General features: G+C 38.8%; 1 protein-coding gene across 20 annotated transcripts in view; it reads right to left on the reverse strand.

Annotated features, from left to right (window-relative positions):
* Positions 1 to 26,482, reverse strand: part of RBMS1 (RNA binding motif single stranded interacting protein 1) — a 206,781-nt gene that overhangs the window by 45,956 nt on the left and 134,343 nt on the right. The window lies entirely within an intron of this gene.

The following is a 26,482-nucleotide window of genomic DNA, read 5'->3' on the forward strand; positions in this document are numbered from 1 at the left end:
AAATGTGTTCAAATTCCTTAACGTAAAACAGAAGTTGGGGGAAGAAGGAGAAAAATTCAGAACATTAAAATTTAGTGCACTGCTACTGAAATTGAAGTGGTGGTATAAGTTTAAATATTGGCACTAAGCCTACACCCTTTCACAGTGACCATGGTGATCGGAATGTAAAGCACTGCTATCTATGTTTGTTTCCTAAAAACTGAGGGAAAAAACTTTGAAAAATAATACTTAAAAGTTATTGGGACTTTGGGAAAAGCACATAACTTCACATATCTGAGACTCACTTCCTCATTTACATGGTGAATTCAAAAATTTATCTTTCCTATATGTTTACTTTAAAAATTTCACATTTTCTGGGGCTGGCCCCGTGGCCGAGTGGTTAAGTTCGCGCGCTCCGCTGCAGGCGGCCCAGTGTTTCGTTGGTTCGAATCCTGGGCGCGGACATGGCACTGCTCATCAGACCACGCTGAGGCAGCGTCCCACATGCCACAACTAGAAGGACCCACAACGAAGAATACACAACTATGTACCGGGGGGCTTTGGGGAGAAAAAGGAAAAAATAAAATCTTTAAAAAAAAAAAAAAATTTCACATTTTCTGTAATACTGCTTTCTCATGACTGCTTCTGAGGACTAAAAAGAGTCTTAAAAGTTTTAGGAAACGTAAGTATCCGTGTAGCATTTTAAACCATTTTGAATATTGTAGATTTCTATTTTATGCATTGGACAAGCTGAAATACATTTATCTAGAAGAAACAAATGGCTTGAGCCACCTCTCTCTCAGTTAATTTTCACTCTGTGTAATCATGTAATCAAATAATTACTAACTAGGCATGAAAGTAAAGATAATTTAAGGTTCAAATGACAATTACATCCAAGAGGCCTAATGCTACACAAACACCTTCAATTCCCCATGGAGATCCTGAGGATTTATAACAGCATTAACACAGGTCACTAAGCTTACAAATAAAAAAAAAAAATTCTTTTAAATCTGCAAACCAGAAAAAATAAGTGATTTAAAGATCATCTTTCAGCAACCATTTATCTACCTAGGTTATTTACATGCTTGATATTAACCAGCGCTCACACGTTTACACGAGTTTTAGCTGAAAGTGGTTTTAGATTGCATCCCTGCTTCATACCTTTCCAAAAGTAGGGAAGAAAGTTGGTATGACTCCAATTTAGGATAAAGGGATTGAGAGTCACAGAGATTAAGAGACTTTGCTTGAGGTCACAGAGTTCAGGGTCTTTTGTAAACCAAACAGAAGAAGGGAAATTTAGAGACGCTTAGAGCTGGCCTTCTACCCTTCTGGTTCTGCTCTCCACATTAACGATGAGAAAGATAAAGACATGGAGAAAGGGAGATACAAGAAGCAGGAAAAGAGAAAAGGCTCCTGGTGGCCCTGATACTCAATCAATCCATGCTACTCTTCCTTCTGGTTTTGGTTCTTCGATCTCTTTGATGTATTCAACATTACTCTTCACTTACACATCTATGCGACCCGCACCTCTCTCTGCCTCTGCCCTCAGGCCCGGAATCTCATTCCACCTTTCTGGGCTTTCTACCAGTGGTTCTTCGCCCGTTCAACTTCTTCCTCTCCTTCCTGAACCAAGTACGTTCACCATGTTTAATACTGGGTATTCAAACTTTCCTTTTCCTAGGAAAGTCATCCAAGGCCATGGATTTAATTAATGCATCTTCTCTGATGATGCTCATTTCTCCTTCCTGGGTTTTTGTTTTTAATCCCACCAAGCTCTAGTTTTTGTCTCTTTCCCTTTCAATTTAAACATCTTAGTATCTTAAGATACTTAAATATCTAGTTAAATGTCACTTCATGTTCATTATTTTCTAAATCCCACCCCCAAAGAACTCCAAACACACCTTTCCCTGTCTCCTCTCCATGTCTCTTTTCATTCAATAGCACTGTCACACTCTCGATCTTTCATCAAGTGTGAGGTCCTTGAGACATCATCAACTCAGCCATTCCTGAATCCAGGCAGTCAGTAACTCTTCTGAATTTTGTCTCTGACATAGTTCTAATATTCAGTCCTTCCCTTCACTGTGCCTGGACCTATGCAAAAAGCACATAATGGTTCTCCTTGCCTCCAGCCTCTAGTCCTTCCAACCCCATCTGCTGCATTAATTTACCTTAAACATCACTTTAAACACGTCTCTCTCATCTCTCCATTCTACCCAAGCTTGAACTTGAAGAACCTGTTTAAATATTATCTTTTCCATGAAACATCTCTAAAATCTCCTGAAACATTTACAGTCCTGGGCCACATAACAATGTTTCAGTCAACGACGAACCGCATATACAGTGGTGGTCCCATAAAGATAAGTACCCTATAGCGTAGGTGTGTAGTAGGCTATACCACCTAGGTTTGTGTAGTACACTCTACAATGTTCATACAATGATAAAATCACCTAACGACGCATTTCTCAGAATGTCCCCATCCTTAAGTGCCACAAGAAGGTAGTAAGAAACCAGAAAAGGGATTACATTTACTCAGTTCCTACTTTGGCTCTAGGCATTGTGCCAAGCACTTGGTATATATGATCTACTTTAGTTCACAACAATCTATGAGGTAGGTATTATTATTCTCATTTTTGCAAATGGGAAAACAAAAGCTCATAGATGTTTTGAGCCTAAAATCTTGCCTAAAATCCCAAAGCTCAAAAACAAATTGGGCTTAAGTTCTCACTGAAATTTATCTATGAAATAATTTTGAGAAATAATGTTTCCTTTACACACTCAGAGTATGAAAGGAAGGGAACAAAAGGGAAGATCTCTTCTATTAAGGTATTGGAATAGATTTATTTTTCAAGCCACAGCAACTTTTTTGTTTGTTTTAAATACAAGAAATAAACGTGTGGTTCACGGTTGAAAGAGGAATAAGGGGGAAGGGGTAGGAGAAGAGAGATTTCTGAAATTTATCAGTTTTACTTTCTATTGTGGTTTTCATCATGATTTGTGGGTTAAGAGTGAAAGACCATATGACTTCCCAGAAAATCAGAAGACGGTTTTCACTCTGCCTGGGGAACTATTGCATATGGCCTCCCTGCAATGCAGCAGCGCAGGAGGACGCTCATCTGGAGTGACCCGAGAGAAGCTGAAGGGTTTCCCTCTCCTAAAATACCTTCTTTTTTGGACTGTCCTCTCAGTTACACCACTCACAACACAAGAGGTTCTCATCAAAATACCAACCCCTGAACTGGAAGATGGAGCACTTCAAATCACTCAGGCCCTGGCTAAGCTAGCTTCTCAGTGGGTGACCCAGTCACCACGTCGTGGGAAGGGAGTACAGAACAAGTAGTTTTGATGACCTGAGAAAGGATCTATAATTCAGGCAAGAGCCATCTATCAAATGGCTCCTCAAGAAACGAGAAAGCAGGCAGCAGGCTCAGAGTGGTCACCATTTCCCTCTACTAATTTTCCTTGTAGTAAGATTTAATAACGTGGGGCAAGGGGTGGGGGAGGGGCGAGAAGCCATTATAGATAATGAACATTTAGTCTAATTCTATTGTTGTTCATCAGTGCCTACGAGAGTAACAGATATCTGGGTAAAAATTCATAAAGCAACCAGAGTTGTACCTTCCCTTGTTCCCATATGCAGCTTAATTTGTGAGGGGGGTGGGGAGTCATCACCAAGTAACAAAGACATATGATGTACTGAGAGAAACAGGCCTCCTGACTGGCAGAATTCGCTGTCTAACACCAAGGAGATGCACACTCAAGAAAGCAAGCTGTAGAATTTTACAGGAAAAATGGTGAATATGAAGATTCTTTGGGTTTTATCCAGCTTCAAAGTAACAAGGCTCAGACCACAGCCTTGGCTACCCCGAATATAATATTCTTTGCTAAGAGTAGATAATCCACTCTAGAAGCTCTGACATTAAAAGGTTAAAGAGTAATTAAGAGATGTGACTACAGAATAATTAGAATTTCAAAGGGAGAGGATAACAAGCAAAAGCTCACATTTAAACCTATTGGCCCAAGTGAACTTGTCTGATAAAACCTTCTGCTTAGAATATATCAAAATTTCCTCTGTTTACACCACAGCTTTAGTCATTTCTCCCTCATTTCCATTTATATCTCTTCTTTCATCTGCTGTAATATAAAATCTAAGCATATTTTAGTTTGCACTTAGTAAATAAAGCTTAATTTTCTCCTCTGCCTCATCATTTTAGTCCCTCCTAAATTCTACCTTTTTGTTAGTTTACCTTAATTACAAAAGAAATACATATTTATTCTAATTAGAAGACATAGAAAAGTAGGTTGAAATGTTAAAAGCACCTCAAGCCCTAAATATGAATGCTAAACATATTGATACATACCCTTATAAACTTTGTCCAATGTGCGTATACACACACACACTCCTCTACTAGGCAGCTTGCAATCTTTGAACACCAAACTAAGTTACAAACCAAGGTTCTGGAGAGTGGAGTCCACTCCACTCACCACCAACAGATGGCGATAATGGTCGCTAAGTTATTTTCATACTGGTCATTTCAGTTGTAAATTCATTTAAGGCACCATGAGGTCATCTGCAGTGTTTGTGTTTAGTTTTGGAATACTGTATGAACCGTATTAAATCTGAAAAAGCAATGAGCGTGTGGAAAACAACAGTAAGGAAAAGTGTATACTTATAATGCAAACCAAGAAAAAGATTTTTAAGTTTGAAAAAGGGCGGCACATTGCTCAAGCATGTAGAATGATTGTTTTTGTTTTAATAGCTGAACTGCCTCTGAAGGACACAGAAGGACTCACACATCCTGTGAGAGATGCTGTGCTTGTGCCAATGACAATAATCAGCAAGAAGGAGGGTCAGGGGATTGAAATGAGGGGAAAAAACCCCACAAAACTTCTGAGTATGTGGTTATCTGACCAGAATCAACATTGGAAAACCTATGACCTAGTGAGTTAATTCAGGGAAATAGTAAAAGTCATAGCTTACACGCATACAGCTTTTATTTTATGCTAGGCACTGTTCTAAGTGATTTACGTCAATTATTTTAATCTTCACAACGTTTTGAGTACGTAAAGTACTATTCCCACTTTGGAGATGTGAAACTGAGAAGCAGAGTGAGTATGAGACCTGGTAAAAGGTTACACAGTTAATAAGTAGCAAAGATGGGAGACAGGAAGTTTGCTCTGGCCAACCATGTTGACAGCTTCAGAAACTTTGGTCATCGACCACAGACTGCTCCACAGGTTCAAATCAATTCCCATTTTGAAACTCCACAGCTCCTAATGAGTGAGGGGATGAGGGCAGACTCTGTAACTGCTAAAGTCTCTAAGACAGATGCTGATAACATTCAGAAAGCTATCTGACTTTCTCAGGTAGACAACATTGTTCTATTTGGAATAAGATGCCCAACAGAACATATGTATCAGTGAGGAGAACGCATGAATGGCTTTAAAGCTCAAAAGGAGTAACTCATGTATCTATTTGGTGGGAATGGATTTGGGGACAAGAAGCCAAAACCACTTGTTTTTTTGGACTTGTTGGGGGAAAACGAAAAAAATATACCTAGATATACATCCACACACAGGTGATACTGTACATGTCGTTTTCTAGCTTGCTTTCTTTGCTGCTTTAGTTTTTCAGTGGCCTCCCAGGAAAACGTGATTTCCTAATATTTGCTTTAGTTCTTCTAACAGTGGTTGAATAGGGGAAGAAAAATAGTATAAATTACTGAAAAGTTTGTTGGAGAATGACGCTTAAAATAAAAAAACAGGAGTCGTCACTTATCCACGTTCTTCTGAATTCTCACTACCATGAGTAAGTCAGCTGGTTATACTTTCTTTGTTCACTTGGTATATGAAGTGGTTCAGTATTTGCAGATGAGATACAAGAGGTAAAATTTTAAAATCAGGCAATCAATATCAAACAGATTTTGTAAGACTTTTTACCCCTGAAGATTTTCATTGTTTCTATAAGACTCTTCTGAGATATAAAAATATTAAAGATATTCATTCCATTTTTCATTCCAGCTGTTTTAACTCTTACATTCAATAACTGTCCCTTCCACCTGAGTTGTACGGCAGGGCGTGCCTTGGTGAAGAAATGATTCCTGGTATATGGAACAGAACAGGAAGCTCCATCTTAGGCAGCTGGAATTGGAGCCGGGGTTTGAAGGAAGAAAACGCTTGGCAGGAAGAGCTGCTATAGCGCTAAAGGTCAGAAACAAATGTGGAGCTGAAGGTGAATGGAACACAGGAAAGATGAGTACAGTCAAGAAAGAGATCAGACCCAGAAATCAACGCACAATTATTCACACATGCCTACAGTATGCCCTTCAGCATACAAGGCCTAAGGAAAATATAGAAAATGCCATTGCTGCCATTAAGGGGGTCCATCGGGGGATGTAAGGAATTTTTAATATTAAAAAGTAACTAAGAATATTAAGATTTTATGTGATGAATGATAAATAAAGGGGGCATAAACATAGGATGAAGGTCAAGTTCAACAAGAAAGACTTGGGGAAAGGAGAAATTCAGGTGGGCTATGGAGGACAATAAACAGAAGAATCTGTCTAATGCAACCTGTATGTGGGGGAGGGTTATAGAAGTCAGTCTGGAAAGGTCTCATTGGGCCTTGGGTTCCAGGAAAAAAGACTCAGGGAACAGAATGTGGCTGGAGGTTTTGCAACTGCAGAATGATATGACGAAAGCAAGATTTTAGTAAGATTAATGAAAATATTATGGCTAGGATTAGCACAGAGAGATGCCACATTTTATTATAAATATAAATATATATAATTTTTGCTCTTTGTACTCAAGTAATAACATTCAAGTTCAAGAAATTAAAATGGAGGGATGAGGAGCGCCAGCAAATGAATAGAAAGGTTCTAAAGGACAGACGAGTTTTAAGACAGAGGACTTCTTTGAACTAGCCTTAAATAATTAATTTGACATCTGAGAAAAGTAACCCTGAGATTGGTGCTATGGAAAGCCAGTGGCTTGTCTTTGTGAACGCAGAGATGGGAAAAGGCACTACCATGGTTCACTTTTCTGAACCATCCTGGAAAGGGCAGTGTGTTTCAGCCCCAGCCTCAGATTGAGAGCTTGCAGATTAGAGATGATTTAGCAGGAGCTCAGACCACCTTCAAGTGGTCTAACCCTCGGCTAAAGTGGTTGCCGTATAGCACGTGAGCTGACGGAGAATAAATTACAGAAGCTTTGGGACACAATATCACATTGTTCAAGAGAAAATATACACATCTACATATCTGATTTTCCATAACATTGAAATTAAGATTTAAGATAAACACATCCTTTCAGAACAAAACTTAAATTGGTAGTTTACACCCAGATTTTGGGATTAACAACCTTTCCTGACTAAATTTAGAACCATTTCTGCTAATTTGCCTTTTCAACATTCCTGGGTGGCACGACTAATCCATTATAAATGCTACACAAAAGCAAAAATTGATGCTGTTTATTGCACGTATGGCTTGAACTAAATAATTAATATAGAATGAACATTAAAACTTCCTCATTAGAAATGGCTAAGATGCCCTTCCCCCCCATATTCTATAACAAACATATCTCTCTTGTAAACAAAAAGTACACTATAAAGCATTTGATTTATTACAGAGATTTGCTCTTATCATTTAGTATCAAGTCTATTATCATCCGCAATCAAGGTAAAGTAGCTTTACACTATCTTATGGTCTTTTAAGAGTACATAGCACACAAAAGGTCATTTACATTATCTTATGACAATATTTTTGCCACAAGTCACTGTACTATAGCACTTATGAATGCAGTCACAGATGGCCAGACCGAAATTAGTGCTCCTGAGTACTAATATGTCAGAGGAAAATAATACATGCTGAAAATGGAACCCAGAATTTTGCAAGTAAAATGCAGATTATCTATCATAAAAATGAATCCCTAACTCCGAAACGCTGATTAATGCCTAACTTTTAAAACAAAGGCAATTTGATTATAGAAAGTGCTTTTTTCTGAGTTGAATTTATGAACTGATAATAATTGAGCATTTCTTAAATTCTTTTCCTCTCTCACCGAAACCTGTAACGTATTAGCTTTGACAATCTCAGCTTCACTGTATCATAAAGAAGACAATATTATATTGGAAAGTAGACTTGCAACCAGAGTGACCTATCCTCAAGTCCTCAATCGGCCAATGACCAGCTCTGATTCTCGTGTAGTTGTCTAGCCTCAGCATCCCCAACCCGAAAGCATCATGATAACATTTACCTCCCAGGACTGCTGTTAAGGGGCAAGCACAGTGTTTGATACATAAGAGATATTCAATGACTAATAAATGTTATCCGTTTCTCCCACCACCCTCCAAATAATGGCACTTCTAATTCTTAGCACTTGACAGCACTAAGCTAAACCACCTCCTTACCTTACTATCAACATGGTCCTATGCTGCAAAAAACATAGATCTTCCATTTTTATGGTTGAAAAAACTATAGACCTTCCATTTTTATGGTTACTTTTCAGGACAGTTCTCTGCATATTGTAAACACAATATATATGGCTGAATGAATGACACAGAAACACATAACATGAATTTTTTCCCCTTAAAGTGTCTGGTGTGGAGAATTAGGGAGGTTGACAGTAGTAGGGAGAAAGGAAATACTACATTTTACCTTGGAAAACAGACATGGCCTTGTACTTTATCCCAATTTAGCTTATAAAAACACCGGGGGGAGGGGCTGGCCTGGTGGCGCAGTGGTTAAGTTTGCATGCTCTGCTTCAGCGGCCCAGGGTTTGTGGGTTCGGATCCTGGACGTGGACGTACACACCACTCATTAACCAATTGCTGTGGCAATATCCCATATACAAAGTGAAGGAAGACTGGCACGAATGTTAGCTCAGCAACAATCTTCCTCAAGCAAAAAGAGGAAGACTGGCAACAGATGGGAGCTCAGGACCAATCTTCCTCACCGAAAAAAGCCCAAAATCTAAAAACCAAACTAAAACAAAAAAACACCTGGGGGAACCAAGGTAATTAGGAGTTTGACATGGAATTAAAAATTAGTACCAAAAAGAAAAGTGTAAAAGGTTGGGGGGAAAAAAACCCAAAAAACCTAGAAGAGTTTTTGTTTCTAGATTGTTTTTCAAGTATCTCTACATTTCCTGCTCCTTTTAAAAGAAATCAAAACTGGAAACCTTTTATACACACACATACACACACACAGAGTACCAAGGAACTGTCAGTCTGTAGAAACCGAATGCATTAAACTCCAGCACTGCAAACCATAAATGACTGCTTCACTCAAAACAAGAACAGCGTGACAGAGAGTAAAAGTAAACATGCCCTCTGAAGCAAAACAGAGTTACCTTCAACTGTTAAAACTCTGTGCACATTACCTAGAAATTTCTCTAGATTCTGACACAAGCTACAAAGGCAGGAGTCAAATTAGACATTTTCTAGATGAACACTAATGTTGGCTTTGATCCAAAACATGGCACCAGCATATTGATTTCCAAACGCAGTCTATCCTTTTCTAAAGTAATAAATCCTGACTGTCCCACAACCTTCAAGAGCCAGTCTGAAGAACAGACTGAAAAGGAAAATGATACCTAGTTTATTCACTTCAGTTCTAAGAAATCTGGTGATACAATATGAATGTATCACTAGGAAAAAATACACTTGGACTGTACAAGCAAGGGAATGCTAATGTAGCCTGCCAGCACAGTGGATGTTTCTAAACTCAGATATTCTGTTCAAGGGTCACTCGTGACAATGGTCATGGCTCTAAGAGCGGACCTGATGGAAAAGGATAAATAGTACTCCCACACTGGTTTCCTACTGGTTTGCCTCTGAACAAGAATGTCTACAGACACTGCGGATAAAGATAAGCAATCATTCCAAAGACAGAACAGCATAGCTCTAAAAATTTATCATCTTAAAACTTAAGAAAATCAGAGAAATTATCTTTATGTGAAAGAAGGGAACTAAACAGGATGAAAAGCTGTGAGTTACTTTAGTATCAGTTTCACATTTACCATATCCCAAACCAAGATACTACGCCTCACTCTCAAGACAGCTTCAAGTCCCTGCATTTTCCAGAAGATGTTCTGATTCTACTTTGCAAGTAAGGGGGTTGTGAACGGAGATCAGGGCTAAATAAGTGCTTCTGATTTACATGAGCTAGTCGGTAAGAATTTGCCAGCCTTGCTTGTTTTGAGAAATCCTGCATAATAGGAGCAGTACTAATGGAAAGGCAAAAATGCCATTCAGATTCTTTAAAAGAATAAAATACTAGATTCTAGAAATTAAAGGCAGGTAAGGCTAATGCTGATCTGAAGCAAAATTCCAGCGTGAATTAGTAAATAGAAGGTAAAGAGACTTGTGAAAAGAAGTAGTACCAGTAAAGTGCTCAAGAGCAAGTCACGCACATTAAACTTTTGTTCTTTCTATTTTGGGGTATGGTGAGGAAGACAGGGCTGTTTGGGAAAGCTTCGAAGTAAATAAAAATCCTATTTGTTCATGGATTAGATGAGGATATCTGGGAAGAGGAAAACTGGTTTGGATGAATGGGTGCCTGGTTAAACAAGCGAGTGAGCTGAAGTCTCTGGGTCCACTAATGGTCACAGTCAGCACAGATGGAAACCTCCAGCAATATGCCACAAGGCTCTGTTCTTGGCCAGCACTTTTTCAACATTTAAAGAATGACATAAATCAGATAACTGATAGCACATTTACTAATACATAAACATCCCAAAGCTAGGGGGGATGGTGAAGGTAAGACGTCCGCATTAAAACTCAGAAATTACTTCCACAGGCTAGAATGAATACTCGGCCAAAGCCAACACTATAATAATATTTAACAGGGAAAACATCAGTCTTACATACAAGTTCCAAGGGGGAAAAGATCAACTGTCCAAATTTAGGGAAAGCCTCGGCTTACATGAAAATATCTGGGTATTTTGATTAGGAACAAGTTCAGATTCTCCGGAAAAAACAAACTTAGGTTACATTGAGAAAAACATATGATTCTGATCATAGAAAGAAATTACGCTCTTGGGCCTCATTGCTCACCATTCCCCAACACCTACCATTATGGGTTGAATTGTGTCCCCCAAAAAGATTATGTTGAAGTCTTCAGCTCCAGTACCTGTGAAGGTGATCTTATTTGGAAATAGGGTCTTTGCAGATACAACCAAGTTAAGATGAGGTCATTAGGGTAGGCCCTAATCCAGTGTAGATAGGTGTTCTTAGAAGACGGAAATATGGACACAGATAGAGGACACAGGGAGAATGACATGTGATGACTGAGGCAGAGGGATACAGCTGCAAGGCACAACACCACGGATTGCTGGCAAACAACCAGAAGCCGGGAAGAGGCAAGGAAGGAGTCTCCCCTGTAGATTTCAGGGGGAACATGGCTCTGCTGACACCTTAATGTTGCACTTCTGGCCTCCAGAACTGGGAGACAACCATCTCTGTTGTTTTAAGCCATCCAGTTTGTGGTACTTTCTTACGGCAGCCCTGGGAAACTCACACAGCTCTGGTTCACCTACACATCCCTCTCCAAGGCCCTGTGCCTGCCCTGCTCCATCTTGATTTCCTGACCTTTAAGATGGGCCTTCACCTGGGAAATTCAGCGTCATTCTGCAAGCCTCAGCTGAATGGTGCTCTCTGGCAGCAAGCCTGTTCTGACCTTCCCGCTGAGCTAAGAGCTGCCTCTGGACTCTGCCACTGTATCTCAGTGCAGTAGCCAGCACCCCACTGCATTACCTACATGTCTACAGCCCCGTTAGGTGCACGCCCTTGGACTGCTCTCCTCTTTGTCTATCAGGCCACAACACAGAGCCTGGTAAATAATAAATAGTCAAAATTCAGAAAACAGAAATGGGGGAATAAATGACTGACTAACGATAGCCTGCTTTCATTGAGTGCTTTCTAACACTGAACACACTTGTTTTGAACATCTCCTTTTACCTAGCCTGAGCTCTTTCAGAAGAGAGTGAGCACTGGAGACAAAAGTCTAGAAATCATATCCTACGAGGAAGGAACAGCTGAAGACTGTGCAGATGCTTACCTGGAAAATGAAAGACTACAAGGAAGACCTTTCTAAATAGTGATGTAGTTTGCCACTACTGACAGGGCTCAAACAGAGCTAGGTGCCAATCTGGGTCACGGATGCTGCTACAGAGAAGTGTTTCACAAAAACCAACCATCAGTGGTAAACAGAAAAATAAGTGTAGCGAATTATTCAAAATATTCAATTTAATCTAAGATTATGTACATCCCACATTTTTGGTGATAAATGGCCTTTCTTTTTATGAGAGTGATGAAACACGGTGGTTATTTCAGTTTGTCTTTTTTGACAAAATAGAATTTTAACTCTATGCTGGATCCCTAACTATTTTTGCTTAGTCTCTTGGTCCTTAAAATCCAAAAATGAAGGCAATTACCAAAATATGATGGGTTGGTGGGTGGGAGGCTGATATACCTGCTTTGAAAAGGGGACTGGACTGGATGATCAATAAGATTATTGTCAATAAGAGTAACAGTTAGGTGGAAGGAATCATTGGGTAAAACATCTTTTAATAAACCACACTTCCCAGCACCCCATTTATTTTAATTTCAAGTTATAAACTGGGATAGAAACAGCCCAATAAAATTCTGTAAAACTGTATATGAATTGACCATACCCCAAATAAAAATACACATAAGAAACAAATAAGACAACAGGGAGAAGACTTTTGACTAGCTTTCCTCCAGCTAGTTCTCTCCAGGAGTCAGACTAAGTGGGCACTGTTACCAGGAAAGATGCTCCTGATACTTCCTGTAACTGTCCTGCGAAATCAGCAGAACACAACCCTCGGCTTCCCCGACTTCCTGTGTTGTTCAGGACTTACTAAATCTTGTAAGCTTACACGGTCCAGGTAATGCGTTCTGAATATAAACGCAGCATTTTATAGATCCTCAGAAAAGCCCCACAGAACCTGCAAGGAGAGGATCCTCCAAAGGGAGCCAAGATCCTAGTGATACTAGAAAATCACTGAAGACATAGTGTCAAAGGAAGTAACCAGAAAGCTTCATTACGTAACACAGTTCTACGTATATAAACACATACATATATGCACACAGATATACACATACATACACACAAACACAGTTCTTTTCAGGTAAGTGTAAAGTGCTTTATACTTTAAGGAGTAAATAACACCCCTGGCATTAAAATGGGATTCATATGTACTGCAATCCAGGTGGAGGTGAACTCACTCTCCCCAGCCCCATCCTAGGCCCTGCCGAGTGGGGATTGGCGGGGGATGGCAAGGACAGGTAGGCTTTCTTTGAGTTTGAGTTGAGGGATATCTCTCCTATGCTTACTCGACAAATACCTATTATCTATAATAATATCTATATTTTTTAATAATAATACTAATTCCCACTCTCTTGCAAGAAACCTGGTTATCTGTTTTAGAATGAGGTAAAATAAAAGACAAAATCCTAAGTAAAAATTAAGTACCCTTTCCCACTACTTAACTGTTGAGAGCTCAGCTTATCAAAATATTAGTTTTTCTTTTACCTGGGTAGGTCCCCACCAGGCCAGCGCCTGTTCCAAACTGTATCCAGAGGAAGGTGATAATTGCCCCCTTAACACCCAGGCTATACTAGGCACACTAATTGCTCCAATTCCCTGCTTGTTTCCTCTCACAAACACCCTAACTCAGAAGGAAAGCAGGGAATGGCCTCAAGCTGCAGCTCACTTCCTAGGCCTGACTCCAAGCCCTTCCCAAACCATGCACCTCATTGACAGAGGCAACGGGACAGCAATGAAGGGCAAGTCAAGTTGGCAATGGGTGGTACACAGGAATAAGCACTTTCAGGTCCAGTCAATGACAAATTAAATTTCCTTCAAGCACCTATGCATAAAACACAAGAGATACCCAATCACAGATGAATCAGAGAGAAGCTGCAATGGAAATTCAGGAGATAATAAAAAATCAATCTTTTTTAAACCGACAAATACTTAAGAGAGAGGAAAGCATGCAACTCTTACCACAAACCCTGAATGGCAAACCTTGCAGAAAACAGAGATATATAGTGCATTCACTTTAAACAGACAGAGACTCGAGGGTTATACCACCTCATCTAGTACCATGTGTAATGAGAGGACCACATTTGTAAATCCATTTTGGCAATGACGATGATTTTGAGGACTCGGTTCTATAAATATTTTTATCCTCCGTTACTACTCACAGGGTGTTTAGCTATGGTACCTGAAGATTTCCATTTCTTGGACATGACATTATGTAAGGAGATTTTGCAGAAAAGGAGAGTAAGATGTAGCAATGTACCATAGGTCCTCAAGAAAATATTTTTGAGTAAACAAATGAGCTAATGAATGCGGAATTTGTATGTCTAACAAGTGTATGAGGAACATGGAGACGGTTAAGGTAAGAACCAGGAGAGAGGCTACAACATGCGTTTGATTTCTGTGATAAACTTTTCCAAGAACTGTCACATCTGACATTTTATAAGGGCTTTCACACATATATCTCAGCCAAGCCTCACAACAACCCGGCAAGGAGGCTAGTCCTTTTCGACAGGAGAAGGAAACCAAGACTGAGGGGGAAAGTGACTCATCTTTCCACTGCACAAAACCAGGTTATTTGGTAGGTGCTCAGTAAAAAGAATGAGTCTGAGTCAGGCTCCTCCTGAAGCTCACGGAGGAGCCACTTCCAGCGACAATGTGTGTTAATGGCTAAAATGGGAAGAGACGGTTATTAGAGCCAAGACTGGACCTGCGCCATGAAGAGTGTGTCAGGCCAAGGAAATAATGCAACACAACCTCGTCTTTAGGAAAATGAAACTAAAACACTTAAACCCAAAACTTATCCCTTCAGTCACCATTTCTGGCTAAGTTTAAAGCACGAGTTTTAAGTTTATACTAATAAAAGTACAGACTCGACATGATTTGGGGGGAAAAAACAACCCAACACTATAGTCTTCAAGCCAAACAAGAAAGCCAAAATGTAATGTAAGACCTTACTTTGAAATGGAGGGAAAAAGATATTTATCGCAAAAAAAAAAAAAAAAGGCCAAAGCCCTTCAGCTAATCACCTAACAAAAATGAAGTAATGATTAAAATCCATCCATACCTAGTATGCAGAAGAGAGAAAGAGGAAGAAATGTCTAGAATCTAAAGAATATGGTTTATACACATAAGCTCAGCAAAGAGAAATAAATGGTTTCTGGAGAAATGGCATGTGACCTATCCACCACCTGAAAGGGGGATAAGACAATGCATAAGACATTATTTTTGGGAAAAAATTTTTTAATGTATTTATTTTACGACCGAACTAATCAACCAAGTGAGAAATGCAAAGGCACAAGGATCTGCAAGTACCATCAACCTCTACTGAGAACAGGGAGAGAGAAGGCAGCACAAACGTCTAGGAGCATCCAATTCATCAACCGGCTGAGCCTCTCTTATTGTTACAACCACGCAGCAAACCTGAGACATGACAATTACAGGACAGCAACCTCCTAGGGAACTGTTCAAATTGTCGTGTGTGAAAAACGTTAATGTGCCAGAGACAACAGCGACGATCAATTTCTTGACATAAACCAGTTCCTACTCTTGCTAAATGAAAAGAAGGAAAGCTAAAGTGTGTTCAGGGTTTCTTTTCATTTGTTCTTCTCCAGTGCAGAAGGCACAGAACGGATTTTCGTAAACTCTTGGGTAATTGGACTTGCAATCCTGATGTAACTTTATTCCACGTAGCCATGCCAATTAAAAACTTCCCAGTCGAGAAGGACTCTTTTCCCCAGGATCTTCATTAGGTACTTCTAAAACTACACGTAATGCTAACTGTTCTGGGTTTCCTTTCATTTCTAGGGCACATGTATGGATTGGTTCCCACAAGATTCATCCTGCCAGGTATTCCATGCATTTTAAATGATTTATTTCTTAGGGTCTTCATGGATGGCACGAGGACCAGACATTCATTAAAAATATAATTTGGAATGGTCATGGAGTCTGATGGACTTCTGCATAAACCGCAAGTTAATCCAAACCTCTATCTAAAGTGGGTTTGGGTAAACTGTCCTGCATCCTCCCCTCCAGTTATTTTATACCGAGCAGCTCATGCCAGAGCGTAAAATTTAGTTGTTTTTCCTTTTCTAACAGAGATAACACACAGAGTCTATCAAATTGGAAAAGATAACAACAAAAAAACGAAGATCCCCAGGTTGCAGAGGAAATAGCAAAAAAGGCACAGACCTCTGGTATGCGCAACGTGGTCACACTTGGAGGGCAATTTTGGCAAAACGGAGCAAAGGCTTAAAACCATTTCTCCTATGGAAATTACAAAGATTGTATACAAAGATTCTGTGGCAAGAAATATCACAAATAATCCAAATACTAAGCAAACTGCAAACAGCCATGGGATGGAAAAAAAATCAATGATATCGTACGTCCTTGTTACAGTGGGGAGACAGCCCACGCCTCCAGCAAAGAGGGAACAAGGTATTGTATTTTGTGAGATACAGACTGTGAAGAATCACATACACATCTCCCCTTCTTTTCTCTTGAAATACCTAGACCAGTGCTGTCCAGTAGAAACAGAATGTAAACCACAAACAGGACCCACATATGTAATTTTAAATTTTGTAGTAACCACCTTAAAAAGTAAAAAGAAACATGAAATTAATTTTGATATTTTCCTTAACCCAACATATCCAAAATACTATCATTTCAACATGTATTCAATATAAAAATGAGACGTTTAAAACTTTTTCTACTAAGTATCCGAAATCCCGTGTGTATTTTATACTTCCAGCACATCTCAATTTGGACTAGCCACACTTCAAGCGCTCTATAGCCACATGTGGCTGGCTGGTGGCCACCCTGTTGCTGGCGCAGATCTACATGCTTATGGGCTGTTGCCTCTTCCGCAGTTCAGCATTTCCCTTGCCATGGGAAACAGTAGCCTGGCACCATTTAAATCACGGCCTCAGCGGCTGGCAACCACTACTTTAGATTGCTTATGGCAGCTGCTTTGGAGTGGGCACACATCAGGATAATAATCCAACTGTGGCACACTTCTGAAGTTATTTTTCTAACCTTGCCTGTAAGGGAGATTATAATCATTCACCCTTAGGGGCTACTCTCTGAGAATGTCTGAACAGCAAGGGATACCTGAAAAGTCCCAGGAGCATTTTCCTTTTAACTTTCTTGATAAGATTTTATGGTTCCTCTCACAGTATAAATGAAGTCCTGTGGTACACATATGGCCGAACATTCTACAATTTTCCCCTTATCATCTCCAACCTTGGGGCCTTTGAATGAGATTTACTCATAAACTTTGACTTTAACGAATAACACATATGACTTAGAGTTGCATGTCAGAATGATACATTTGTTTGATAAGCCTTATTTCAAGAAAAAATTTCGGGAGGCAGTCACATATTTATTCACTATCTAAAAACAAGGAACTGACTAAATTTGAAGCCAACTGACCTTGTAGATTTGAGACCTCCTCTGTGTGTCTCACACATCACATTTTAACCATATGCTACCACATGATGTTAAGGGAGCCACCGGGATAGCTACTAGCCTTTAAGGCACCTTTCTTGCAAATTAGAAAAAGGTACCCTCTATGGGAGGAGGAAATCCCTCAGCACAGAACTCGGTGACTGAGTGTGAGATGGATTTCAGCCACACACACCCCCTGGCCAGGCATTTCTTGTGCAGGTGACAATGTTCCCAATTTTACATGGGGTCCTGGGAACAATTTCCCAGCTGGCATACAACAACAGACACGGGTAGCAAGCTCTGGAGATAGCAATGAGCCCAATATATAGGTCACAGATTTCCTTCAGGCACATCAGTCCCAAGAATGCCACCCTCGTTAAATAGTACAAAATGGTGACAGCCCTCCTTATGGACAGGTGAGGCAGAAAAGAAGGAGCAGAAATCAGAGTCTCAAAAAGTAAAACTGCTGCTATACATAAAGTTGTACATCAAAGTTTCCAGAGTTGAGACAGTTCTGAATAGGAATAAATATATGATGAATTTAATAAAAAACGTTTCCCATAAATCTTTATGAGGCACATAATAAACAATTCTGAGAGAGTCCATCTAATGATACAACTGGGAAAGCTGGGGCTTGTTGATCACACACTTCTTCTTTCCTCTTTTGCTATAACTTGACTCGAACAGAATACAGAATAGAATACTCAAGCTAATTTTACTTATGTACTATGAAAAGTTACAGTACATTCTACTGTCCATCTAAATAGGGTCTAAATGAAAATGCGCAATAACTTCAAGCCAAATTCATGGTCTCCCCAACCAAACCTGATACTCCTTCAATGCTGAGAAAACAGTCATCACATCTTACTGTCCATCTATCTTTTTTCTCTCATATATATTATAATCTTGTTAAGGATAGGAACTATGCCATATTCATTTATATGTCCTATGCTATCTGCCACAATGCCTTTCACATCAATAAATGATGGCTGAATTGATTCATCTAAAAAGAGTTAAACTGTGAAAAGGAAAGAAAAAGTAGCGGCCGTGAGGCACAAACAGGGTGAAACAAAGGAAGATCCAATCACCACTGGACAGTCAGAAGAGGGAAGGCAAGAGAAAGGAAAGAAAGAACCCTTATTTATTCCACTCGTATTTGTGCCAAGCACTGGCGGAGGAACTTCACATCCGTTGTCTCACTTAATCCTACTTTATGACTCAGATCACTGAGGCCAAGAAGGAAAAGCACCTTGCCCAGCATCATCCAGCCATCACACAGGGAGCGGGGACTGCACGTGGCCTCCCTACGCCAAATCACATCCCTTTCACTGGTGCCCTCGGCTCCGGGGGAGGAGCTGGGAGAGAAAAAGCCGAGATGCCAGCTATACAGACTCCGGATGCAAATTCCGTATGATGTTATCCAAATAGTTATCTTCTTTTTTTCCTTACCTGTCACATATCTTGTTCTGTTCTACTGAACAAGTTTGTTTTCATGATGAATAACATTACAATCTGAGCATAAATTCTAAATTGATGAACAAGTTATTTTCATAATATTCCATATAAAATTCCAGGAAAACAAATTATTTTTGAGTCTTTGAAGTTTATGTTAACAATGGTTTTGTTACCCGTTGTTTTTCCTGTGTTTCTGATGTAGTTGGAAACAAATAGATGTCAAAGCTATGTTAGTGCTCTGAAGTTATTTCTGGTGATCTAAAAGTTCTGGGAAGGGCATTTATAAATTAAAAATTAACTCTGACACTACCAGGAACTGAAATACAAAGGTGGATTTATTATACACTATGGGCTGGCCTAAAATAAAGTTCTTAGTAAACTGTTTAAAATAGAAAAATGAATATATGTATATGCCCAATGTATGAACACATCTGTACACACTTGTGTGTGTGATGCAATTAAAAAATGTGTGTGTGTATACATATATATATGAAATAGCCTTTGTGACTAAAATAAACTGTAATTAGGTATAGTTAGTAAAAGTTAGCCTAGTTCTTATTAGTTTTTTCTTATTACACAGAAAAAGTTTATTTTATCCTTGGATTGGTGACGTCTGGACCGTCCTTAGCGCTCAAATGTTCACAATATTCAGAGTGCAATGCAACCCCAAGCCTCTGTCTTTCAGAAGCCTATGCATCATTCTGTCTCCTTCTTTCTCTCTCTTTTTTTTCTCTCTCTCTCTCATAAAGTTGCTACTCTGTTGTGTAGACCTTAACGAATCCGATTAGGTTAACTAAATACACGTATTTTCAATATCAAACAATCATCTGTGGAGAGGGGTTCTTTAGCAGTGGGATTATTTTTGAGTCTTAGTTTCTTCTTTAAACTGTTGTATATTTTTCCATTTTTTCATGAGCATATGTTATTTTTGAGAGAAAGTATTAAAACATACCATTTCCTTTGCTGGAATTTATTAATGGAGCCACACTATTTAAAGACTGTTAGCCAAAATATTAAAATAGCTACATGAGAGAAACATCTGAAAACACCTCTAATTCTGCTGCATCCCACTGACAGCTTTACAAAGGGACACCTTCAGGCTACGTTCTTACGGTGAGTAACAGACTCTGGAAGACGCTAGAAGTAAGAACTTCTCAAAACTTACTCCCAGGAGGCCCCACACTGACTTCTGGTTCCCCAAGGAGTAATCTAGTAACACCAGAAACACCCCAGCTGACCTCAGGGTACACGGGAAGAGAGGAGGAAAGAAAGGAGACTTCTAAGGAAGCAACCATAACAATTAGAGGAGGCTCAAGTGTGAGGAATCAATAACTCAGGAAAAATCTGAAGCAAATTCAACAATGAAGAAACACAGATAACCAAAATTCTCTCACACACAAGTTATAAACGATGGGCAAACTGTTACTACCACCTAGAAAAAACCAACAAACTTTAAAGTCAGAGCTAAAGAAGTTAGTAATATGTGTCTATCTCTTACCGAAAAGGTTAAATTTCCAATTTAATCTTTTAGAAAACCAGGATACACGTGGGTATGTTGGTAAATATATAGAATTTTTTTTTTTTAATTTGCTATTCTAAAACACATGTAAGTCCTAGAGGAGTGATCAATACCTTCAAGCTGATGTAAATACCCAAGTATTATAGACAGCGTCATACCCCAAATGATGGCTCTTAATCCAATGATTAAGAACAGTTTCACAGTCTACTCTCATTTTTTTTCTATTATTTCTCCCCTTTTGTGAAATATTCATTTTTTAAAAGATTAAAAAAGGATTAGTGCTCTTATAAAATTGGAAAAAATAATTTTCTTAGAGTTAAAAAAAACATGCATGTGAGTAGGTGGATGGACAGCTAAAAATTTTTAACAAACTTGGGATCATGTTGAACATACAAGTATTAAATCTTTTTAAATTCGTAATACATTGTGACTATTTGGAGCATATCATTAAATATTCTTCAAAAACAAGATCTGTAATGATTATAATATGTTTTAATGGACACACTATAAATTCACTATTTCTGAACATTTAGGTTGTTTCTAATTTCTTAATATTATAAATGGCACTGTGAGAGACATCCTTTTACTCATATCTTCAGCCCCATAATTACCTTCCCTCCGCCCAGCACTGAGCACTGAGTTCCTACGCTCTGACACTGAAGCTGATAACTTGGTACCACTGTCACAGAGACTCTCCCTTTTGACATCCCAAAAGGGGAAAGGGAATCTTATAGTTACCATGAAGAGGAGAGAGCGAGGGGTCCAGAAAGAAATCAGAACTGAAAAAACAAACCATAAATCTAGTTACACAAGAAGAGACATATTAACTAGATAATACCTGAGAACATTTTCCCTGTTTAGGAATACCTAGAAATGAGGATCCCTAAATGCAGACTGGATAGGACCATTGAGCTATACTACCATCTATTTTCTGTTTTCAATTGAACCAGAAAGGTAAATTAAAATGTCCAAATAATTTTACCTCACATCTCAACTTCCTTTCTATTCCATATCTCACAATAAATATTTGACTGGATAAATGAATGTGAGCAAGATCCAAAGTTGAACTTTTACCTCCAATATAGTTATATGTTTTTAAACATTTGCAACTAAATTAAAATACTTAACGTGGCCCACTAATAATATTGAGCAAACGCAAACTTAGTAAAAAACTTACTCTCCAAAAGAAAAGTTCAGTAAACCTGGTGAGACCTTTCTTAAACCATTTGTTTTACCTAGTAATTACATATAAACTTCATTTCACCATCTTAATGTTTGATTGCCTGTGAAATCAAGCGACAGTAACATCTTGTTCAAAAGGCTAATTAAGATGCCCTAAGTTCTGAGCAGCTGTTTTATCACTGTCATTTACAGAATTTGTCTTAAATAGCTGACCCTTTCTCCCCAAAGAAAACAACTTCTATTAATGCTTGGCATAGTATCATGAAACTTCAGGAGGCAAAACCATCTTCTAAGAGTGGTTGAAAGGTACAACTTTCCAGTTATAAGACAAGTCCTGAGGATGTCATGTACAGCATGGTGACTATATTTAACAACACTGTATTATGTATTTGAAAGTTGCTCAGAGAGCTTAAAAGTTCTCATCACAAGAAAAACAAAATTGTGATGATGGCTGTTAACTAAACTTAGTGTTATCATAATTTCACAACATACACATGTATCAAATTATTATATTGTACACCTAAAACTGTTATATGCCAATTATATCTCAATTAAAAAATGATATGAGAGATATGTTTCTATTTATGTCTAAACATCTAAATAGACATCGCTAGTGTCCCTTACAGTGACTGAAAGATGCAACACGTGTAACACAAAGTTAAGAAAACCCAACCAGAGATTATTTTTTAAAGCTATTACATTCATTTGTTAATAGTACCAGCTGCCTATTTATTTAAATGTTCACACAGTAAAGTCTCCTCTTAAGACTGTTAAACCAGCATTACAGAAGAAATAGAGCATATTCTTAGGGGTCAGATACTCCTTCCACCCTGAAGCATCCACATCATTTGCTCCTATCAGAGTCCTTAAGAGGCATATATCAAGTTGGCAGTAAAGGAAGGAAATTTTTTTTTTTTAGGAAAAATTTTACATTCTCATCACCTCACTACAATCCAAACTAGGCATTTTCAAGTGATATATGAAAAAATGATTACCTCCTAATAACTGGAATAAGGGACACACGAAGCCATCATGGCATGGAACACACTTCATGGAAACTTACTGATGAAATCAAACTTACTGATGAAATCAAACTAGGATCCAGGCAATTTTGTCATCACAGACCACATGGAGAAGAAGGCTACTGCCTAGTTAAAAATGCTCACTGCAATCAAATGCTACATCCAAGGACGGACACAGCATAGTTCTCACAGGGTTAGGAATTCCCCTTTTCAGGAATCTTAGGCAAGACAGAACCTGATTTCCAGTGAATATTCCTAAAAGTAAAATCAAGGGTATCCATTTCTTGAACCTTCAAAAACGGCTGTTCAGCGTTCCAGAAATCCTCTTTGAATGTCACAAATTTAAAAAACAACCAAACGTAAAATCTACATTAAAATGACAAACTGACTTTAGTTTGCATCGTAGCATTTGCCACATTTTGTTGTCTTCTTGTAGCAAAATCACAGCAGTGGCTCTGTCCTAGGTCAGCACGAGGAAACGCAACAAGTTCAACAGGGCCTCCTGTTTCGTTACTAAAGCTATCACATTACTGGTTCTAATTAAGGGTTGTGTTACTGGCTACCACACAGTTATTAACGTGCATTATTGCCCTTATAGGAAGTTCTGATCTCTGCTATGAGTCACCTGGAGTAACATTTAATTACCAACCAGAGAAAACAGGAGTAAGGATGATAAAGAATGGCTTCTTGTGAGGCATCTGTGATTGTAAAACACTATTTTATAGTTTTTGCTTTGACATTAGGAGAATTATTACAACTAAACCCCTGTCTAGAACTTTAACAAAATTCATCCTGAAGGCGAGACCACAGTGTATCTATTCTAATTTTCACATGTGCTATTAATTTGGCAAATTCTTTATATGGCATACTGTTCAAAGTTCGAGGACATGAACTACAAGTAACTGGATTTCCTGATTGAAATTAGACTGACCTTTAAAACAATACTGTAGGAATTGTCAACATATGTTTTAAAACTATTTATTTATTTCCTATCCTACCCTTTGTTGGCCAAATGCTCTGAACAATTTGGAATTAAGGAAAATAAGCTGTTACCATTTGAATGGACATTTTCTTTTTTTAACCTGAAAGTTAACATTTTTAAAAAGTCAACATGAAATCAATAAAAATGGACCTATTTCTGGTATTTTAATTACTAATTATCTCGCATAGTCCTCACGACAGCCAGCACAGTAGGTAAAATAGGTAACCTGTCAGCAACGATCCTGGGGCGGGGCAGCAGGTGTAAGGAAGAGGCAACAGCTCATCCCTCCAGAAAGTTTAACCGAACAGCAAACACTTACCTTTCTGAGATACTTGCAATGTGGCCTCCCTCAAACAAAGAACATGGGCAGATACATTTTTACATTCCTTTCCATATCTATGATGTTCTGCCTGCCTTGCTGAGCATTTGAATTTATGACTATAACAATATATGGAAATACTGATGTGTCCCATGAAAACGCAAACATAAGCTATTCAGAAGGAAGAGGTCAGGCTTTCATTTTCAAGAAGCAAGCATATGGGAATGGCAAAAAATGCGACAACTATGACATTTCAGAACTATGTACTGAGCGCCTACTGTGCGCTAGCACTCAGTCCAGACACTAGACTAGAGAGGACAGAAAAGAAAACTTGGTATAATACAGGTGAGTAAGTGTCAGGGGCAGTGGGCTCCAGGGGTCCTTGCCTGTTTGGCTTAGCATCATGTTAGGATCCCATTATTTAGCATAGTGCCTGACACACAGCAGATGCTCAAATAAAAGTTTATTAAATTGAACCTAGTATACAATGATTCCCCAGACTGGACAGGTGATGCACCACTAATCCTTGACTTAAAATACGATGACAACAATCATATTAACAGAAACCTCCATCTGTGAGTGTCCATGGGTTAGGTGGTCTACATGACAGCTAGGACATGTCTCGCTCTCTCCCAAAAACAACCTCAGAACGTTAGTATTCTACCCCTATTTTACAAAAAGGGAGACTAAGTTTCAGGCAAATCTGTCCAAGATTACAAAATAACTTCAGTACAAGGACACAGAAAATAGAATCCTCTCTCCTCCCACAATGCTAAGTTGAGTAACCTGTGGCCACTTAGGTTCCACAGACTAGTGGACAAAAACACAAGACAGCAAGCAGCTGAAAAAACAGGGCTATACCAGATATTGTCATACCAGAAATGATCAGTAGGGAGACCTCAAAGTGCCCACTGCTGAGGGAACCTGGAGTAGGGGTTAGGCATTCACATTCCATATTACATAATTTCCGTATTAAAAGTCAAGAAACGGAAACTTAATTATTTAATGTATTCCTAAGGGTTGGCTTGTAAGCAACCCTTACTAGAAACTGGTAGGTCCAGGGCCTGAAATCAGGTCTTTTAAACTGACTCCAAATCATATGCTTTATTTTTTACTTATTCTTCAAGAAGACAGCCCAGGTAAATTGTATCCCTTTAAATCCCATTAGAAAATTAGGGAAGTTCCCCCTGGGTAGGCAGAATGGGAATAAATCAGTTTGCCAGTGCTTATTCAGACTGGTTAGAATCTGTCCTAATTGTTAAATATTTTGACTGTCACTCCAGAAGGGGGTGGTGAGTGGGAGGAATCATCTTCCCTCACAATGCCGTGTTCAACACTTTCAGAAGGAAGGACATCACTTTAACAGTCCACGCTATGTCGAGCATGGTGTCGTGATTAGCATCCTAAGTAGACAGTGACTGTTCAGAGTGAAGGACTGTGTTATTAACCTCACCTTGCATCTCCCAGCCCCTAGGCACTCTCAATGAATATTTGCTGAATTATTTGATAAACAAATTTCCCCCAAATCTAGGAAGCTTTCTCCAGTATTTGGGGTCTCCTCAAGCATGGAATATCTCTCATGCCTGCCCAGTCTAAAAATCCATTTAATCAGAGATTCAGCTCTTGATCTCTTTTGGTGTGGGTCTTCACAATTCTTACCAGAGATGCGCTATAATATGATTCACCATCAGAATGTACTTTTTAACTCAGATATGCCAGCCCAGACGTGATGCTAAAAATATTTAACTCTTATGACACAGGCACCAACCAATCAGAAGGGGTAGCAGCCAGTGGGCCCTCCTGGTGCTGAATGTGGGCCCAGAGCCAGCCTGTTCATTCCTTCAGAATGATGACCCTCTTTCCTAAGAAGGAAAATGTGTTTATCAAAATAGGAATCAGGACATATCCTTAAAATACAGACAAATTACAGAAAATATCCACATCTCCTTTATATCTATTTCCAAATTTAACCTAAGTTGACCTGAGTTGCCATGTCATTAAAACTGGCCTGAGCTTCCATTCTGTCTCTTCCTCCTAAAGATATATTAGCCAACACAGGAATGGGGTTAGCGTGAAAACAGCCAATTAGCAAGAGATGCTACACATTAACTTGTTCAATGATTAATGCTCTGACTGAATCTTTCATTTGTTTTAAGCCATTCTTAAAAGTTCAGACTTCAAAGACTTCAAAGGCAATACAATACAATGGAAGAACCAACAACAGAAGTTGGTGCTCTTGGTCCAGTAACAAAATCCTCTGAACACTACAGAGCTCTGACCACAACGTCTTAAAGCCAGCTTCCGAAAAACACCAAAGAAATCTTTTTATTTTTATTTTAAATAGATTAGTTCCTTAATCTATTTAAACTAAATGTAATTATTATTCAGAAGTTTTTTTTTTTTTTTAAATAGCAAACTTTGCAAGACTGGTTACAAAAGAAAATTGTTTCCTTTTCTAGAAGCACTACGAAAAAGAGACCTTTTCTCATTACCCACGGAAAAAGTCTAAAACCATTATCA

The sequence above is a fragment of the Equus asinus genome, chromosome 4 (genome assembly GCF_041296235.1).
Source record: "Equus asinus isolate D_3611 breed Donkey chromosome 4, EquAss-T2T_v2, whole genome shotgun sequence".
In the NCBI taxonomy this organism is placed as follows: Eukaryota; Metazoa; Chordata; class Mammalia; order Perissodactyla; family Equidae; genus Equus; species Equus asinus.